The 20253-nt window shown below is 44.8% G+C and overlaps 1 protein-coding gene across 2 annotated transcripts in view; it reads right to left on the bottom strand.

Moving 5' to 3' along the window:
- Nucleotides 1-19976, bottom strand: part of LOC132891080 (anoctamin-1) — a 213908-nt gene extending 193932 nt beyond the window's left edge. For both annotated transcript variants that reach the window (XM_060928564.1, XM_060928565.1), the window contains exon 1: nt 19799-19976. The gene's annotated coding sequence lies outside the window, so the exon portion shown is untranslated. The remainder of the gene's footprint in view (nt 1-19798) is intronic.
- Nucleotides 19977-20253: the final 277 nt, after the last annotated feature.

Below are 20253 nucleotides of genomic sequence, written 5' to 3'. Positions count from 1 at the left end.
CTATAATGAAGCAAAAGGACCAGAAGATCGTGTTGCTGGAACAAAGGGTGGAGGATTTGGAGCAGTATTCCAGAGGGGGTGAGCTTGTAATCACTGGGCTGGAGACAAAACATCGAAGCTATGCCAGGGTTGCTGGCTCAGCTGGTGACCAACAAGGTGAGGATGCACCACCTGAAGAGCTGCACACTTTAGAGCAAGAAGTGGTTCAATTTTTGACTAGTAAAACCATTTATTTGGAGAGTCAACAAATTTTAGCCTGTCACACACTTCCACGTAAGGACAAGAAAACTAAGACCACAATTGTTGTAAAGTTTGTAAACAGGAAGCACAAGGTAGAAGTGTTGAAACATGCAAAAAAACTGAAAGGTACTGGGGTGTACGTAAATGAACATTTGACAAAGAAAAATGCAGAAATAGCTTGGAATTGTCATACCCTCAGAAAGCAAAGCAAAATCCAGGCAACTTGGACAAGAAATGGAAAGGTATATATGGTTAAATGGACCACCAGAGCATGCTATGGTGGTTGTGGTAAGAAATCCGAGAGACTTGGATAAATGGATAGTTTTCACATGACGTCACAGAGTCAGGGATTCCCTAGTGGCAGCCATCTTGCGGGTCAAGCTTACCGTACGGGTCACTGAGCACACATTGTAACGCGCGAGTACAAAGTCTTCAAAAGAACCCAAGCAGGCTATTTAAAGCTAGCAATGGTGCACACCTGTTGTATTCACGGCTGTCGTAATAGGCCAGATGATGACGTCAAGTGGAGCTTTTATGGAATTCCCACTGTACGGGAGCATGAAGGCGAGCAAACAAAGAAACTCAGCATACAAAGGAGAAATATATGGCTTGCGAGAATCAACTGCAAGGATTATCAGCCTTCCAAACACAGCAAAGTCTGCTCCGATCATTTTATAAGTGGTAAGTTGTTTAAATAAACAATCAATTGCAAATCTGTTACAGTCCATGAAACATAGGAAGTATAAGGATGAGAAAAAAAAAAAGTGAATCGGAAAGCTGTGCACATTTGCGCAGCTTCGCGCAAATGTGCACAGCTTTCCGATTTAAATCAATTCCGATTTAAATCAACTCGATATTATACACACACATATTTATATGCAGTGTTGAGAGCTCTAAAATTCCAATGTTTACATACCTTGGCTGTAATTAGGACATGACTGTCACTTGTTTTTATATGGTGGACTTCACGGACCCAGCCACAGACAAAATAATTGTATGACTCCAGCGACTTGTATGCTTTGAGGTCGTCAAGTGTGTAGGCACTTTTACTATTCACGAAATAGTTCACAATATCAGGGTACGATATGGATGGCAGCCCTGCATAGTCACTTGAAAATGCATCTTTGTCCACTTCGTAGGGGTCAATTCCCCCAATCAAGGCCAGTTTGGCTGCATACCGTTGTCGTGAGACGTCGTCCAATGTATCCATTTACTTTCGTTTGCTTGATTTTGCCGACATTGATCTTTATTTTAGAAAACTGACTATATAACTTCATAAATTCGTCCGAGATAACGTAGCTGGTAATAGCAATGGTCCGTTTTGTTTGCCCCACAAGACGGCGGCTGGAGGGCGTTCCCCGGAATGCCGTGACGTCAGTGAAAACTATGTATACAAGTAAATGAATTGACTCAGTGAAATTCTCAGTTAATATATTTTGTTTTTAGTTCATGTTTTGAATTATTTTTTTCCCTTACAAAAGGGTTGTTAAAGAATATCTTTGCTTTTTTCCTGGGAATATGGTGAGAGTTGTGAGAATAAAAACAATTAAGAAAAACTGATATGGAGTTAAACGTTGTTTTGCAAATTTTTTTTAAAATGGCTGATTCATTTAAGAGCCAGGTTATTTCAAGATCTGAATATACAGAACAGAGTCTGTGATTTTGAAAATGATGTGGATTCAGAGAATTATGTTTTTAACCACATAATTGACTCTTGTGCATATTATACTGATGAGCAAATTAATGATAGTGTTGAACTTGATAAGACAGTTTTGTTGATACATTTTAATTGTAGAAGTTTACCTAAAAACTTTACTAAAATTACTGAATATTTGGACACATTTAAAAGTAAATTTAAGTTGATAGCTTTATCTGAGACCTGGATAAATGAAGAGAAAGATATTGATTTGCATATTAATGGCTATGATATGTTACCAGTAGAGTTAACAGGAGAGGAGGGGGTGTGGCCCTTTATTCTTGACCAGTTGAATGCATGACATCTGTAATTGATGATTTAATGGAGTGTATTGCTGTGGAAGTTGAATTAGAAAGAATGAGAAATATTGTTACATGTGTTTACAGGAAACCAGGGTCAAATGTGGAAACTTATGGATAGTTTAGAAGAATTAGTGAATGGTTTAAATGACAAACACTAATCTGTGGTGATTTCAACATCGACCTCTTAAAGGTCTCTACGCATAAACAAACTTCTCATTTCTTGGTTGCATTATATAGTAGAGGGTTGTACCCACTGATTACAAAGCCTAGTAGAGTAACAAGTGGTAGTGCAACTTTGACAATATTTTTTTTTACAAATGTTTTAGAGAATAAAATTAGAAGCGGTTTACTAATAAAGTGACCATTTACCTGTATTTGTAAAATTTAATTATCAATTACAGAGAAAGAAACCAGAAAATTGCCACAGATACATAAGGGTAAGGACTGATGAGGCAATTAATGCCTTCAGAAATGATCTCTTAAAGCAAGAGTGGAATGGGGTGGATACAGATGAGGTGAATACTGCATATGGGTCATTATTAAATTGTTATTTAGCTCTCTATGATAAACATTGTCCAAAAATTTTGCATATGCCTAAACATTGTTATAATAAAAAGCCCTGGATAACAAAAGGGTTGCAAAATGCATGTAAAAAGAAAAACAAACTTTATACAGACTTCATAAAATCTAGAACAGAGGCTGCTGCAAAACAATACAAGAAGTACAAAAATAAGTTAACCAACATATTGAGACAAGCGAAAAAGGATTATAATAAAATTTTGCTTGCAAATAAAACCATTAAGGGTACATGGAATATACTGAACAATGTAATAAGGAACAACAGATCTACCCAACCATTTTATTTAAGACAATAAGGTGATTAAAAACATGAATGAAGGGGTTAATGAATTTCATTCTTTTTTTGTGAATGTTGGGCCTAGTTTGGCAAATGAAGTTACAAAAAATGTGGACAAACAGTGTCTGGAAAGGGGAAAATAAAGTGATGCAGTCAATTTTTCTAGGTGAAGTGAATGAAAATCAAATCATTTCTGTGCCAGCTAAATCAAAAAGAAAGACATCTACTGATAGTGACTGAATTGATATGAAAATAGTAAAAATGACCATTGATTATAGTTAAACCACTATGTTATGTTTACAATCTTTCATTTAAAACTAGTGTTTTTCCAGATAGGATGAAAACGGCAAAGGTCATATCACTTTTTAAAGCAGGAGACAAACAACTTTAATAATTACAGACCAGTATCATTGCTTTCACAATTTTCAAAAGTGCTAGAAAAATTATTTGTTCAAAAATTAGATAGTTTTATTGAAAATAAAGACTTATTGAATGAGAGTCAATATGGTTTTAGGACAAAACGGTCTACAGCTCTAGCAATAATGAATATAATAGAAATCACAACAGCTATTGACAAAAAGAAATATACAATAGGGTTATTCATTGATTGAAAGAAAGCATTCGATACAATAGATCATTCTATTTTAATTTCAAAGCTGAATGCATATGGTGTGAGAGTTGTCCTTAACTGGTTAACCAGCTATTTACAGAACAGACAACAATATGTGCATTCTCCTGGTAATACTTCAGAATGTTTGACAATTGAATGTGGAGTTCCACAAGGTTGTTTTGGGGCCTAAACTCTATTTTATATATAAATGACATTTGTGAAGTATCGTCTTGTCTTCATCCACTTATCCGGGGCCGGGTCACGGAGGCAGCAGTCTGAGCATGGACGCCCAAACTTCCCTCTCCCCAGACACCTCGGCCAGCTCCTCGGGAAGAACACCGAGGCATTCCCAGGCCAACTGAGAGACATAGTCCCTCCAGTGTGTCCTGGGTCTTCCCCGGGGCCTCCTCCCGGGGGGACATGCCTGGAACACCTCCCCAGGGAGGCGGCCAGGAGGCATCCGAAAGAGATGCCCAAGCCACCTCAGCTGATTCCTCTCGAGGTGGAGGAGCAGCGGCTCTACTCCGAGCTCCTCCTGAGTGACTGTGCTTCTCACCCTCTCTAAGGGAGCGCCCAGCCACCCTGTGAAGGAAAGTCATTTTGGCCGCTTGTATCCACGATCTTGTTCTTTTGGTCATTACCCAAAGCTCATGACCATAGATCAGAGTCGGAACGTAGATCGACTGGTAAATCGAGAGCTTCGCCTTTTGGCTCAGCTCCTTCTTCACCACGATGGACCAGTAAAGTGACCACATCACTGCGGAGGCTGCACCGATCCGCCTGTCGATCTCAGGCTCTATCCTTCCCTCACTCGTGAACAAGATCCTGAGATATTTAAACTCCGCCACTTGAGGCAGGATGTCTCCACCAACCTGGAGATGGCAAGCCACCCTTTTCCAGTCAAGAACCATGGCCTCAGACTTGGAGGTGCTGATTCTCATCCCAGCTGCTTCACACTCAACTGCAAACTGCCCCAGTGCATGCTGAAGGTCCTGGTTTGAAGAAGCCAACAGGACATCATCCGCAAAAAGCAGAGATGAAATCCTGTGGTTCCCAAACAGGATTCTTTCCGGCCCCTGGCTGCGCCTAGAAATTCTGCCCATAAAAATTATGAACAGAACCAGTGACAAAGGGCAGCCCTGCCGGAGTCCAACATGCACTGGGAACAGGTCTGACTTACTGCCGGCAATGCGAACCAGACTCCTGCTCCGTTCATACAGGGACTGGACAGCCCTTAGCAAAGAGCCCCGAACCTCATACTCCTGAAGCACCCCCCACAGAATACCACGAGGGACACGGTCAAATGCCTTCTCCAGATCCACAAAGCACATGTGGACTGGTTGGGCAAACTCCCATGAACCCTCGAGCACCCTATGAAGGGTATAGAGCTGGTCCAGTGTTCCACGACCAGGACAAAAACCACAGTGTTCCTCCTGGATCTGCGGTTCGACTATTGACCGAATTCTCTCCAGTACCCTGGAGTAAACCTTCCCGGGGAGGCTGAGAAGTGTGATTCCCCTATAATTGGGGCACACTCTCCAGTCCCCTTTCTTAAAAAGAAGGACCACCACCCTGGTCTGCCACTCCAGAGGCACTGTCCCTGACCGCCACACGATGCTGCAGAGGTGTGTCAGCCAAGACAGCCCCACAACATCCAGAGACTTGAGATACTCAGGGCAGATCTCATCCACCCCTGGTGCCTTGCCACCGAGGAGCTTGCAAACCACCTCAGTGACTTCAGCTTGGGTAATGGACGAGTCCACCTCTGAGTCATCAGCCTCCGCTTCCTCAATGGAAGACATGACGTTGGGATTGAGGAGATCCCCGAAGTATTCCCTCCACCACCCGACAATGTCCCTAGTTGAGGTCAACAGCTCCCCACCCGCACTGTAAACAGTGTTGGCAGAGTACTGCTTCCCCCTCCTGAGACGCCGGACGGTTTGCCAGAATTTCTTCAAAGCCGACCGATAGTCCTGCTCCATGGCCTCACCGAACTCGTCCCAGTTCCGAGTTTTTGCCTCCACAACTGCCCGAGCTGCGGCATGCCTGGCCTGCCGATACCCGTCAGCTGCCTCAGGAGTCCCGGAGGCCAACATGGCCCGATAGGACTCCTTCAGCTTGACGGCATCTCTTACTTCCGGTGTCCACCACCGGGTTCGGGGATTGCAGCCACGACAGGCACCGGAGACCTTGCGGCCACAGCTCCAAACAGCTGCGTCTACAATGGAGGTAGAGAACATGGTCCACTCAGACTCAATGTCCCCCGCCTCCCTCGGAAGCTGGGAGAAACTCTCCCGGAGGTGCGAGTTAAAGACCTCCCCAACAGAGTGCTCGGCCAGACGTTCCCAGCAGACCCTCACCATACGTTTGGGTCTGCCAGGTCTGTCTGGTTTCCTCCTCCACCAGCAGATCCAACTCACCACCAGGTGGTGATCAGTTGACAGCTCAGCCCCTCTCTTCACCCGAGTGTCCAAGACATAGGGCCAGAGATCAGATGAAACAACAACAAAGCCGATCATCGACCTCCGACCTATGGTGTCCTGGTGCCACGTGCACTTATGGACACCCCTATGCTCGAACATGGTGTTCATTATGGACAAACCGTGACTAGCACAGAAGTCCAATAACAAAACACCACTCGGGTTCAGATTGGGGAGGCCGTTCCTCCCAATCATGCCCCTCCTGTTAGGGTTTTGCTGGGATTCGAACCTGGTTCGTTGGTGTGATAATCCAGCAAACCCCCACTAGGCCACCGGGGGGATGACTCAAATGCAGAGGCGTGAGGCGGAAGTAGAAAAAAGAATCAAAAGGTTTATTTAAACTATATACACTATATACAGGGCAAAACAAAAGACAAAAAAAAAACCAAAGAGTATAATCCAAAAGAAAAGCAAAGTGCAAAAATACAAAAGCTAAGAAGATCAAAAAACACAGTACAAAGGAAACTGGAGATAAACATAACAGCACAAAGACTCCGTGACAAGAGGACTGAACTCAGGGGTATAAATAGACAAACTAATTAAGGACACAGGTGAAGATAATTAGGCAATTAACACAAACTCAAAACACAGGAACAGTGGCGGCCTCTAGAAGCCAAAATGAACACGACATGAAAAGGAAATAACAGCGGCCTCTAGAGGCCAAAACAGTCCTAGTCCTAACAGGACCCCCCCCTCTAGGAGCGTCTCCTGACGTTCCCAGGGCGATCCGGATGGGCCGAATGGAAGTCCCGACATAGTTCTTTATCAAGGACATCCCGAGCAGGAACCCAGCAGCGCTCCTCAGGACCATAGCCCTCCCAGTCCACCAGATATTGCAACCCGCCGCGGACCCGGCGGGAGTCAAGCAGGCGATTCACAGTGAACACAGTCTGCCCCTGGAAGATGCGGGGGGGTGGGGGGTTCCTAGGGGCAGGGGCATACGTAGACGTCAGTACGGGCCGTAACAGGGAAACATGGAAAGTGGGGTTGATCCTCAGAGTCCGGGGCAACTGGAGCCGGTAGGAGACAGGGTTCACCCTGCGCACCACCTTGAAGGGGCCAATGTAGCGAGGAGCAAGCTTGCGGTTCTCCACCCGCAGTGGAAGGTCCTTAGTGGACAGCCAAACACGCTGCCCAGGGCGGAAAGCGTGTGCAGGTCTTCTATGGCGGTTGGCCTGAGTCTGGTTGGTTCTGGAGGTCTGTATGAGGGTCTTCCTGACCTTGCTCCAGGTCTTGCGACACCGTCTCACATATTGGTTGACCGAGGGCACCCCCGCGTCCTCCTCCTGGTCCGGGAACAGAGGTGGCTGGAACCCGAATTGGCACTGGAATGGCGACAGCTTGGTGGCCGATGACTGCAGGGTGTTGTGGGCGTACTCCGCCCATGGCAGCCAGGTGCTCCACGATGTCGGGTTATCCATAGCCAGGCCTCGCAGGGTGGTTTCCAGGTCCTGGTTGAGCCTCTCCGTCTGACCATTGGACTGTGGGTGAAACCCAGAGGAGAGGCTGGCAGTGGCTCCGATGACCTTGCAGAACCCGTGCCACACTCGGGAGGAGAACTGGGGCCCTCGGTCTGAGACGATGTCCTGTGGAAGACCAAAGACTCGGAAGACATGATTAAACAAAAGTTTCGCAGTTTCAAGAGCAGAGGGGAGTTTGCACAGTGGTATGAAGCGGCAGGCCTTGGAGAATCTGTCAACTAAGACCAAAATGACCGTGTTACCTTGTGACTCAGGGAGACCCGTGATAAAGTCGACTGCCACGTGGGACCAGGGACGCCGGGGAATGGTCAGAGGATGCAGGAGACCCTGGGGACGCTGTCGTGGGTTCTTGGTTCTGGTGCAAACCTCACAGGACAGGACAAATGACCTTACTTCCTTCTCCATGTTAGGCCACCAGAAGCGTCTTTTCAGGAAGTCCAGGGTCCTCCGAGCTCCCGGGTGGGCGGTGAGAGGGGAAGAGTGACCCCACTGGAGAACCTTGGCCCGGGCTTGATGTGGGACGTACAAGAGGCCTGGTGGCCCCGTCCCAGGACCGGGGTCCTGGCGTTGGGCTCGTCGGACAGCCTCCTCAATACCCCAGCGGACAGGGGCCACAATCCGGGACACAGGGATAATAGGCCCGACTTCATTCTCCCTGTTAGTGGCAGAGAACAGTCTGGACAGTGCGTCAGGTTTGGTGTTCTTGGAGCCGGGGCGGTATGAGAGGGTGAAGTCAAACCGACTGAAAAACAGGGCCCACCTAGCCTGTCGAGGGTTCAGTCTCTTGGCTTGCTGGAGGTACTCCAGGTTCTTGTGGTCAGTCCAAACCAGGAATGGATGTTGTGCTCCCTCCAGCCAGTGCCTCCACTCCTCAAGGGCCAGTTTGACCGCTAGCAGTTCTCGATCCCCCACATCGTACCGGGACTCAGCAGGACTCAGGCGGTGGGAGAAGTAAGCGCAGGGGTGCAGCTTTCCTTCCGAACGTTGAGAGAGCACCGCGCCGACACCACTGTCCGAGGCGTCCACCTCCACGATGAATGGTTGGGAGGTGTCCGGGAGAACCAGAATGGGTGCCGTGCAGAAGCGGTCCTTGAGGTCTTTGAACGCCTTTTCTGCCTGAGGAGACCAGCCATAAGATCCACCTGTCCCTTTGGTGAGGTCTGACATGGGTGCTGCCACAGAACTGAAGTTCCTGATGAACTTGCGGTAGAAGTTAGCGAATCCTAAGAACCGCTGAACCTCCTTAACGGACTTGGGAGTAGGCCAATCCCGGACGGCCAGGGTCTTGGCAGGGTCCATTTGGAGTTGGCCTGTCCGTACAATAAATCCCAGAAAGGAGACCTCGGGAACATGAAATTCGCATTTCTGGGCCTTGGCGAACAGATTGTTCTGTAGCAGCCTCTGGAGAACCTGGCGGACATGGTGGCGGTGCTCCTGCACGGTCTTGGAAAAGATAAGGATGTCGTCGAGGTAGACAAAAACGTATAGGTTAATCATGTCCCTTAAGACGTCGTTGATTAGGGCCTGAAAAACAGCTGGTGCGTTGGTGAGTCCGAAGGGCATCACCTGGTATTCGTAGTGCCCAGACGGGGTGTTAAAGGCAGTCTTCCACTCGTCTCCCTGTCGGATACGGATGAGGTGGTATGCGTTCCGTAGGTCCAACTTGGTGAAGACGGTGGCGCCTTGGAGCAGGTCGAAAGCTGTGGACATCAGCGGAAGGGGATATCGGTTGCGCACAGTGATCTTATTCAGGCCCCTGTAATCAATACATGGTCGGAGCCCCCCATCCTTCTTGCCGACAAAGAAGAAGCCGGCTCCAGCAGGTGAAGTGGAGGGTCGAATAAACCCAGAGACCAGGGCATCTTTGAGGTATTCCTCCATGGCCTTGCGTTCTGGCTGAGAGAGTGAAAACAGTCTGCCACGAGGAGGGGTAGTCCCAGGGAGCAAGTCGATGGCACAGTCGTAGGCCCGGTGCGGAGGAAGAACGGCGGCCCTGCTCTTGCTGAATACCTCCTTGAGATCCCAGTACTCTGTGGGAACTTGAGATAACTCGGTGAGATCAGGGGGCTCGGCAGGAGACACAGGAGAGCTAGAGAGCAGACAAGAGGCATGGCATGCAGGGCCCCATTCCACAACCTGGCTTGTTACCCAGTCTATGCGAGGGTTGTGGCGAGTAAGCCAAGGAAGGCCTAGAATAACTGGGAACTCAGGTGAAGGAATCAGGTGCAGGGATATTTCTTCCTTGTGACCTTGAGACTGGAGGAAAACTGGAGAAGTAACTTGGGTGACTCTTCCATCACCTAACGCTTGGCCATCGAGGGCAGACACAGACAGTGGGACTTCAAGAGGTGCAGTCGGAATATTGATGCTTTGGGCGAAGTGAATATCCATAAAGTTCCCAGCCGCCCCTGAGTCTATCAAAGCTTGACAAGAGTGGACAGACTCACCCCAGGAGATGGAGACCGGGATGTAGATTCCTTGGCCAGGGAGTCCGGGAGAGAGGGTAGGCCCCGTCACAACCCTCCCTCGGCTGGACGGGGCGGTCCTTTTCCCAAGAGTTCGGGACATGATGCTCGGAAGTGACCAGGCTTGCCACAGTAGATGCAGCACTTGTCCCTCCTTCTGCGCTCCCTCTCAGATGCGGAGAGGCGAGTACGACCCACTTGCATGGGTTCTGGACAGTCACTGAAGGAGGTAGATGGTCTCCAGGTAGAGGTAGGGAGGCTGGGGGGGCTCAAGGCTTGGTGGCGTTCTCTCATCCTGTTGTCCAGACGAATAGCATGTGAGATGAGGGTTTCGAGGTCACTTGGGCATCCAATAGAGGCCAGACCGTCCTTGATGGGGTCAGACAGACCATGGTGGAAGGCTGACACCAGGGCAGTCTCGTTCCATCCACTTACTGCTGCGAGTGTTCGGAACGAGATGGCGTAATCTGCGACGCTTCCTCCTTGCCGGATGGACATGAGCTTTCGGGCTGCGTCGGTACTGATGTCTGCCTGATCGAAGACCCGAAGCATCTCTTCAGAAAACAGCTGGAAATCAAAGCACTCAGGTCCCTGTCTTTGCCAGATAGCAGTAGCCCAGGCTCGCGCCTTACCAGCTAATAAGGTGATCACAAAGGCAATCTTGCGGCGATCCGTAGTGTAGGTGGTAGGCTGAAGCTCAAAGGTGAGTTGACACTGGGTAAGGAACTCTCGGCACTCACTGTGCTTGCCGTCATACCTCTGTGGTGCAGGAAGGCTGGGTTCGCGAGGTGAAGAAGGCAGCATTGCAGGAGGCACTGGAGCAGGAGTGGGAGCTGGATCAGGAGCAGGAGATGCAGGCAGAGATGTCAGCTGTGCCAGGGTTTTCCCAATTTGCTGAAGCAGTTCCTCGTGGCGAGCAAGGGCCTCACGTTGGCTGGTGAGCGTACGTCCATGAGCATCCATGGTCGCTCCGAAGCGTGTCAAAGCTGCCATAATTCCCTGAAGGTTGGCCGGGTAGACAGTTGAAGCAGCCTCTGCTGAGTCGGTCATCACGGAGTCTTTCTGTTAGGGTTTTGCTGGGATTCGAACCTGGTTCGTTGGTGTGATAATCCAGCAAACCCCCACTAGGCCACCGGGGGGATGACTCAAATGCAGAGGCGTGAGGCGGAAGTAGAAAAAAGAATCAAAAGGTTTATTTAAACTATATACACTATATACAGGGCAAAACAAAAGACAAAAAAAAAACCAAAGAGTATAATCCAAAAGAAAAGCAAAGTGCAAAAATACAAAAGCTAAGAAGATCAAAAAACACAGTACAAAGGAAACTGGAGATAAACATAACAGCACAAAGACTCCGTGACAAGAGGACTGAACTCAGGGGTATAAATAGACAAACTAATTAAGGACACAGGTGAAGATAATTAGGCAATTAACACAAACTCAAAACACAGGAACAGTGGCGGCCTCTAGAGGCCAAAATGAACACGACATGAAAAGGAAATAACAGCGGCCTCTAGAGGCCAAAACAGTCCTAGTCCTAACACCTCCAGGTGTCACTGTCGTTGCCCACATGAGCGTTGAAGTCCCCCAGTAGAACAATGGAGTCCCCAGTCTGAGCACCTCTCAGTACCTCTCCCAGGGACTCCAAGAAGGCCGGATACTCTATACTGCTATTCGGCCCGCAGGCACAAACAGCAAGAGCCCTCTCCCTGACCCGAAAGTGCAGAGAGGCGACCCTCTAGTTCACTGGGGTAAACTCCAACACATGGTGGCTGAGCTGGAGAGCTATAAGCAAGCCCACACCAGCCCGCCGCCGCTCACTGTGGGCGATTCCAGAGAAGTGGAGAGTCCAGCCCCTCTTGAGGAGCTGGGTTCCGGAGCCCAAGCTGTGCGTGGAGATGAGCCCGACTATCTCTAGCCGGTACCTCTCAACCTCCCACACAAGCTCAGGCTCTTTCTCCCCCAGCAAAGTGACAGTCCTTGTCCCAACAGCTAGCCGCAGTGTTCGGGGATGGGCAATTCCATGTAAATGTCAACCTCACCATGCAAAAATAAAGCAGCATGTAATACGTCAAAACCACTCCCAGAGATATCACCTAGGCCTGTATTTTACAGATGTGAATAAGTTGAACCAATTTGTAACCAACCTAATATGTCACTGTCAGTCTTTCTTTCTTATAATGTAAAACCCAAGCGAAAATCAACTTTGATCATGTACAATTCTGTATTATTGCCACAAGCCACAGAAATGTATGCTAAAATCCACAAAACAGCAAAAAAATAGCCATCCTAAATATTATTTAAGAACTTTGATAGTTTTAGCTGATATTTAGAGAGTTTTTCAAAGGGTTATGGTGGTTAAATTGCTGATTTTCTAAACATATGCCATGTCTTTTTCAGACGCGTCACATCCATAACGGAATTTCGTCGCATCCATAACGCTGACTTTTCCTTCCGAAACTCTGCATGAAATACAAAATATTTTAAACAAAGATTTTTTAATATTCACCTTGGACCCCTCTATCAAATGGATATCTCCATTTCGACATTAGGTTTACAATTTCACAGAGTTTGATAAAAATGTACAGTCACCCAAGAAAAGTGATACTTTTTCTGTAACATCCATAACGCATCTTTTATTGGCATTTTCTGGCATGCCCTAGATGTACTATGGGAATTGTTCTTGTTCTATCACTTCTCCAGTATGGTACAGCCTTAAGATATGCAACATCTGTTTAAATACTGGGAGACGATAAAACATGCACTGGGTCATTTGTTGCCATTTTGAGTTCAAGTGTCATGTCCATAACGCTGGAATTGCTCAGATCAGGTCGTCGAGGCCCCTGCCTTCGACTGCCGCCCAATCCGCACTGCACCGACCCCCTACAGCTACCTCTATGGGTGGTGAACCCACAGGAGGTTGGGCCCACGTCACCGCTTCGGGCTGAGCCCGGCCGGGCCCTGTGGGCAAAGGCCCGGCCACCAGGTACTCGCATGCGAGCCCCAACCCCAGGCCTGGCTCCAGGGTGGGGCCCCGGCTGCACCATACTGGGCGACGTCATGGTCCTTGTTCTTTTAATATCCATAAGGGGTTTGGTGAACTGCTCTTGGTCTGGCCTGTCACCTAAGACCTGTCTGCCTTGGGAGACTTCCATTTGTGAAGTCTCAAATTTATTCAAGTTTGTCTTGTTTGCAGATGACAAATTTCTTTTGTTCTGGAGATAATTTAAAATCATTATCTGAAAGTATTGAAAATGAAATGGTTCTACTTAAATCTTGGTTTGATGAAAATAAGTTATCATTAAATGTGAAAAAAACAATTTATGGTTTTTGCAAATAAAAGAAAGGATGAAGTTTCATTATCTATTAATGGAGTTAACATTGAAAAAGTATCTGAGTTTAGGTTTCTAAGAGTTATAATGGATGAAAAATTGACATGGAAATCTCATATATCATATGTTAAACAAAAGGTGTCAAAGAGTATTTTTATTTTGAACAGTCAAGTATGTTTTGAATTGTAAAACAATGAGAATGTTGTATTGTTCACTTATATTGCCTTATTTTAGTTATTGTGTAGAAGTGTGCGGTAACACATACATAAGCAATATAATGCCATTGGTTTTAATGCAGAAAAGAGCAATTCGAATTTAGAGAACATACCAATATATTAGGATTACAGTGTGTGTGTGTGTGTGTGTGTGGGGGGGGGGGGGGGGGGGGCTAGTCCTCTGGTAACCACGAGAGTTTGACTTCCCACCCGCATCTGTATTGCAGCATGTCTTGCCTGACGGCAGTAGGTAAAGTTGTGTTCAAAATAATAGCAGTGTGTTTAAAAACATGAGTAAAGCTCAAAATCCTTATAATAGTTTATATTTCCATGCATTGGGAACAATGCACATTATATTCTACATCAAAACATGAAGAAAAATGTATCAATATTTTAATTACTTTACAGAAAATGAAGAAAAATGAACACTGGGCTGTTCAAAAAAATAGCAGTGTCTGCATTTTTCATTACAAACTCCAAATATTTACTGTATAAACTGAAAAAATCTTAAGGATTTAGTATTCCTGTGAATCACTAAACTAATATTTAGTTGTATAACCACGGTTTCTGAGAACTTCTGGCACCTGTGAACAGGTATTCCAGCCCAGGATGATTTGACAACATTCCACAATTCCTCTGCATTTCTTGGTTTTGCCTCAGAAACAGCATTTTTGATGTCACCCCACAAGTTTTCTATCGGATTAAGGTCCGGGGATTGGGCTGGCCACTCCATAACTTTCATTTTGTTGGTCTTGAACCCTGATGCTGCTCGCTTACTGGTGTGTTTGGGGTCGTTGTCTTGTTGAAACACCCATTTCAAGGGCATTTCCTCTTCAGCATAAGGCAACATGACCTCCTCAAGTATTTTGATATATGCAAACTTATCCATGATCCCTGGTATGCGATAAATGGGCCCGACACCACAGTAAGAGAGACATTCCCATATCATGATGCTTGCACCACCATGCTTCACTGTCTTCAGAGTGTACTGTGGCTTGAATTCAGTGTTTAGGGATCGTCTGAAAAACTGTCTGTGGCTCTTGGACCCAAAAAGAACAATTTTACTTTCATCAGTCCACAAAATGTTTTTCCATTTCTCTTTAGGCCAGTTGATGTGTTCTTTGGCAAATTGTATCCTCTTCAGCACGTCTTTTTTTTAACAGTGGGACTTTGCAGGAGCTTCTTGCCGATAGATTAGCTTCACACAGGCATCTTCTAATTGTCACAGTACTCACAGGTAACTTCAGACCGTCTTTGATCACCCTGGAGCTGATCACTGGCTGAGTCTTTGCCATTCTGGCTATTCTTCAATCCATTCGAATGGTAGTCTTCTGTTTTCTTCCACGTCTCTCTGGTTTTGCTGTCCATTTTAAAGCACTGGAGATCATTTTAGCTGAGCAGCCCATCATTTTCTGCACTTCTTTACAGTATACGTTTTACCTCTCCAATCAACGTTTTAATCAAAGCACGCTGTTCTTCTGAACAATGTCTGGAACGACCCATGTTTCTCAGGTTTTCAGAGAGAAATGGATGTACAACATGTGCTGGCTTCATCCTTAAATTAGTGCCACCTGACTGACATCTGTTTTTTCACAGAATGAATGATCTCACTAATTAAACTCCACACTGCTATTATTTTGAACACGTCCCTTTCACTTAATTATTCGATTACACAGACTCAGGAGCATGCATATCATGAATGTTGGGTCTGTTGGTTTTCTATGACTCTACTACACCTACTGGTAAATTATTTGCCATGTAGTAATATAATTTCCACCAAAAACAGTGATTGATCTGGTTAGTCGTGTTGGACTGCTATTATTTTGAACACTAGTGTACCATTTTTATGATGGTCTTTGGTATGACCTGACCATGAGTAGAACTCACAATCTCCCAATCGAGAGGCGGACACGCTAACCACTAGGCCAACTTGCAGTATTTATTAAGTCAGAGTTATTGAAATTTAAAGAGATAATCGAACTGCAAACATTATTAGTAATGTTTAAAGCCAAGAACAGAATATTGCCAGAGAACATGCAGAAGTTGTTTGTGTTTACCTCAGAAGGTGAAAATCATAGAAGGAGATTTGATTTTAAGCATCAAGTTGCTCGCACCACTTTAAAACAAATGTGTATTTCTGTTGTTGGTGTAAAACTTTGGAATTCTCAACAGAATGATTTAAAGTGTTGTACAGATATTTTTCAGTTAAAAAATGTATAAAGAGAGACAAATGAGATAACATGCACATGAAATTTAACTGAATGTTCATTTTATTTGTTATGAGCTTGTAAAATTAGATTTTTATGGGTTTTTTGTTTTATGTTGTTGGCATCGAATGTAGATGATCATTTTTATTGTTTTGAGCTTATAAATTTTTGTTTTTATTGGTTATTTTTTTCCTTTAAGTTGTTGGTATATGTAGCTGATGGTGTCGGTAACTGATATGCGGTGTAGGTAATTGGAATTTACAAACCATCTAAGATTCTACGTTTTACTAAGGGGCAGACAAAAATAAGAATTATATTCTTCTTGCTGCTCCTTTCCAATCATGAAAAGAGTCACTTTGATCCATGTATCTTGAATTATGTTCTAATTCAATACTGTATATTGTGCATTTTCATGAAAGGAATAAATAAAAGTAAGTAAGATTTATTCAGTGCATTAAACCTGCAGTTTCTTATAAAATTATATAACTCCAAATCAAAGATAGTTGGGACGGTGTGGAAAACATAAATAAAAAAAATAAAGCAGTGATTTGTAAATGTACTTTGACTTGTATTTCATTGCAGACAGAATGAACCCAAGATATTTCATGTTTTGTTGGTCAACTTCATTTCATTGGTTTATATCCATCCATTCCTGTGTTTCAGTCCTGCAACACTTTCCAAAAAAAAAAAAATGGGGCAGGAAATTTAGGGTGAGTAATGAGGTAAAACATTTAAATAAATGATGTAACGTGAAACAGGTGATGACAACAGGTGACTGTAATCATGATTTGGAACAAAATCAGTCTCCAGTAAAGGCCGAGTGTTTGAGGAGTAAAGACAGCCCGAGGATCTCCAGTTTGTCAACAAATGCATGAGAAAATTATTGAAATGTTTAAAAACAATGGTCTTCAAGGAAAGATAGGAAGGGATTTGGATATTCCACCCTCTACGGTGCAGAATATCATTAAACCATTCAAGGAATCTGGAGGAGTTTCGGTGTGTAAAGGTCTCAAGTCTAATCTGAACCCCTGTGAGCTCCGATCCCTCAGATGGCATCAAGAACCATCATTCATCTACAGCTGATAGAACCACATGGGCTCAGGATTACTCTGGAAAACCTTTATCAAGCTACAATATGGAGTTACAGCCACAAACACCAGTTAGAACTCTGTGCAAAAAGGAAGCCTTATGTTAACTGTGTCCAGAAGCGCCGTTGACTTCTCTGGGCTCAGAGGCGTCTGGGATGGACCATCACACAGTGGAAACGTGTATTGTGGTCAGACGAATCAGTATTCCAGGTCTTTTTTGGAAGAAATGGACACCATGTGCTCTGGACCAAAGAGGAAAAGGACCATCCAGATTGCTTGCAGAAACAAGTCCAAAAGCCAGGGTGTGTCATGGTATGGCGTTGGGTCAGTGCCCTTGGTGAAGGTAACCTACACTTCTGTGATGGAGCATTAATGCAGAAAAGTCCACTGAGATTTTGGAGCAACATCTGCTGCCTTCAAGACGACGTCTTTTCCAGGGAGATTTCAACAAGACGATGCAAAACCACATTCTGCTCACATTACAAAGGCGTGGCTATGGAAGAAGAGGGCGTGTCCCCTCTGTCCCCAATAGAGAACGTGTGAAGAATTTAGAAGTGAAAAATGACAGTGACGACTCCGTACTATTACATGCCTTCAGATTGGTTTGCACACATTTATACACTAGAGCCACATTTACAGACAACAGATACACATTAAAGGCATCACAGACACCATCCTAGATAAACGTCCAGTTTAGTGCCCTTTTATCTGAAGGTGTAGCTCTAACTCCAAACACAGACAACACACACACACACACACACAACTCAACCTCAGCACCACAGTGAAACAGTCGGACTTTCAGCTCACCTCCTGCTGGTGTCATTCCGATACAAGCCACAGCCATGATAAAGCCTCGAGTGAGTGCGCGCGCACACGGTTTGTTCGGAGCTCACTCACACACGGGACGGGACGGACAGTAACAGGTGACGGGAACTGAGCTGGCTGACCGTGTGTGTGTGTGTAAAAAAACAAGGAACCCAAATCAATAGCATAAATGTGGCATGTGCATGAGCTGTGACCAGGTGCACGCGTCCCCCATAACTGAATATTCCGGTGTTTAATTTCGGATTAAATTCTATAAATCTCGTGAAAATCTTGCGTATGCCGTTTCTAAAGGACCAACACGCTTTCAGAAGACAGTTCGTCTAACTAAAACACACACACTGCTCCTCTCTTATAAACAGCACGAGAGCAAAGACTCTTTAATGTACCCTAACCCTAACCCTAACCTAACCCTAACCCTGTACACCGCCAATTAATAAATTAAAGCAGAAATAAATGAACGCGCGAGCTTTTTACTGCAGTAACTCGTTTGTGAAGATCACATACCTGCGCGAGGAGAATCCGGCACGCGCGCGCTCTACAGGTGAGAAATCATTCCGCCCGCCACGCGCTCCTCCTTTATCCCGGCGATGATGCGCGCGACACGGTCTTTTTTTGGGGGGGGGGGGCATTAACTGTCCCCTGTTTATTTTATAGTTTCTGGACCGGATGTCGCCTTTTATTCTTTAATACATTACTGCATTTTTATGAATATTTGGGACACACACACACACACACTAAAATAAACCGTTCAAGTATTTTTAAGGGTTAGTTCAGGGTTCTTGGCTCCCTGTGTTTGTGTTTTGTTCTGTAATACAGAATGTTACATTTTACAGCAAAATTCCACAATTTATTTCCAAAGACTGCACGATCCGTGTGTGTGTGTTTTGTGAGAACAAGCTTTGTGGATGCAGATAAACACACAGCATCACTTCCTGCCTCAGACTCAGAATCTGTGCTTGTGATCTCTGAGCCGTGAGATGAGTTTATCTACCCACAAATAATCCTTCATTCTTATTTAATATAGAAGCAAAGTTAACTGGAAACAAGACCACCATGGAAGCACAAATACCAACACTATGTGACTGATGACAGATTTTTCATGACAAAATTGTAAATAATAGACAGAAAGTAAAGAGTTTTAACATAAAGTCATATAGTTTGAGAACTAAATATTTTGAGAACAATAAAACCACAGCAGCAGAGCAACTAAAAACTTTAACTCCCATCCAACAGACTGAAACACTTTCCTCTGCAAAATCAGAAACTTTGACCTCAATCCCTTCCCTACACATTTCCTCAGATACAGCAAGAAGAAATTAAACCTTTTATTATTATTATTATTATTATTATTATTATTATTAGTAGTAGTAGTAGTGTTTGTAATAAAGGGAGGTTGTCCTCACCAATCCCACCTCTGGCTTGCTCATTAAGAATCTAAATCTCTATCCAGATTTCTGTGTCTACTGTACAAATAAAATTTAATACGCTGGATGAAATGGAATGTGTGAATTTTACAGAGGGATAAAAAGAATTGACACAGTAAATCTGTAGTCAGTGATTTTCATCTCCAGAGAGAGACTTTGATTTGTAAAAGTCTTCAGTGGTGTGACAATGTTCATTTAAAAACTCATGAAATGAGTGGAGGTTTGTACAGAGACCTCCAGCAGCCTCACAGAGCAGAAACCTGACAGCAGCACGAACCACTGCAACCATTTAAACCAATCAGAGAGTCAGTGATGACCTTAACACTGACTGCACATAAGACCTTCTTGGAGGCATTTTCAGTATCTGTCAACAACCAACACAATTTAAATAAAAAAACAAATAGAAACATTTTAGGTGAAAAAATAAAGAAAAAAGCTACAATAACCTGGATGGATACAAACTTATAAGAACTGCTCAACTCAGTAAAGAGAAACAACATAATTACTGTAAGACATGAACAGGCTTTTAATTAATAAAAATAAAGAAAACCCAGTGAATTAGGAGGTGTGTCCAAACCTGTCTGGTGCTGTACACTGTAAGAGCTCTTCATTAACACAGATGTGTAGCTGATTCTCTGTTCTGTCTATCTTTAAATGAGAAGGCTGAGTCCTGACTGAGGACTCGGGACTGACTGATAAAACAAAACTGTCCTCAGTACGAACTCATTCAGGTTTAAAATAAACAAGTGTGTATCAGATCTGATTCTCTCCACTCACTAAAGAAGTACACACACTGTAATAGCCCACATCAGTCGGGGGTTAGGGAGGGACTACAGCAGTGACCTTGTGACCTTTGACCCTAGTGCTCATGTTTTTGTCTTGAATCCTCTGCCTGGGAATAATAGAGTCTATATTTAACCACTTCATTAGTTTATGTGCAGAATCACAAACATCTGCTCTGTGTGTGTGTGTGTGTGTGTGTGTGTGTGTGTACATACAGAGGATATAGTCAAGTCAAGTTTATTTGTATAG

The sequence above is a fragment of the Neoarius graeffei genome, chromosome 8, assembly GCF_027579695.1.
Source record: "Neoarius graeffei isolate fNeoGra1 chromosome 8, fNeoGra1.pri, whole genome shotgun sequence".
Classification (NCBI taxonomy): domain Eukaryota; kingdom Metazoa; phylum Chordata; class Actinopteri; order Siluriformes; family Ariidae; genus Neoarius; species Neoarius graeffei.
The sequence above is the reverse complement of the archived record's forward strand: the minus strand, read 5'-3'. Positions and strand labels throughout refer to the sequence as shown.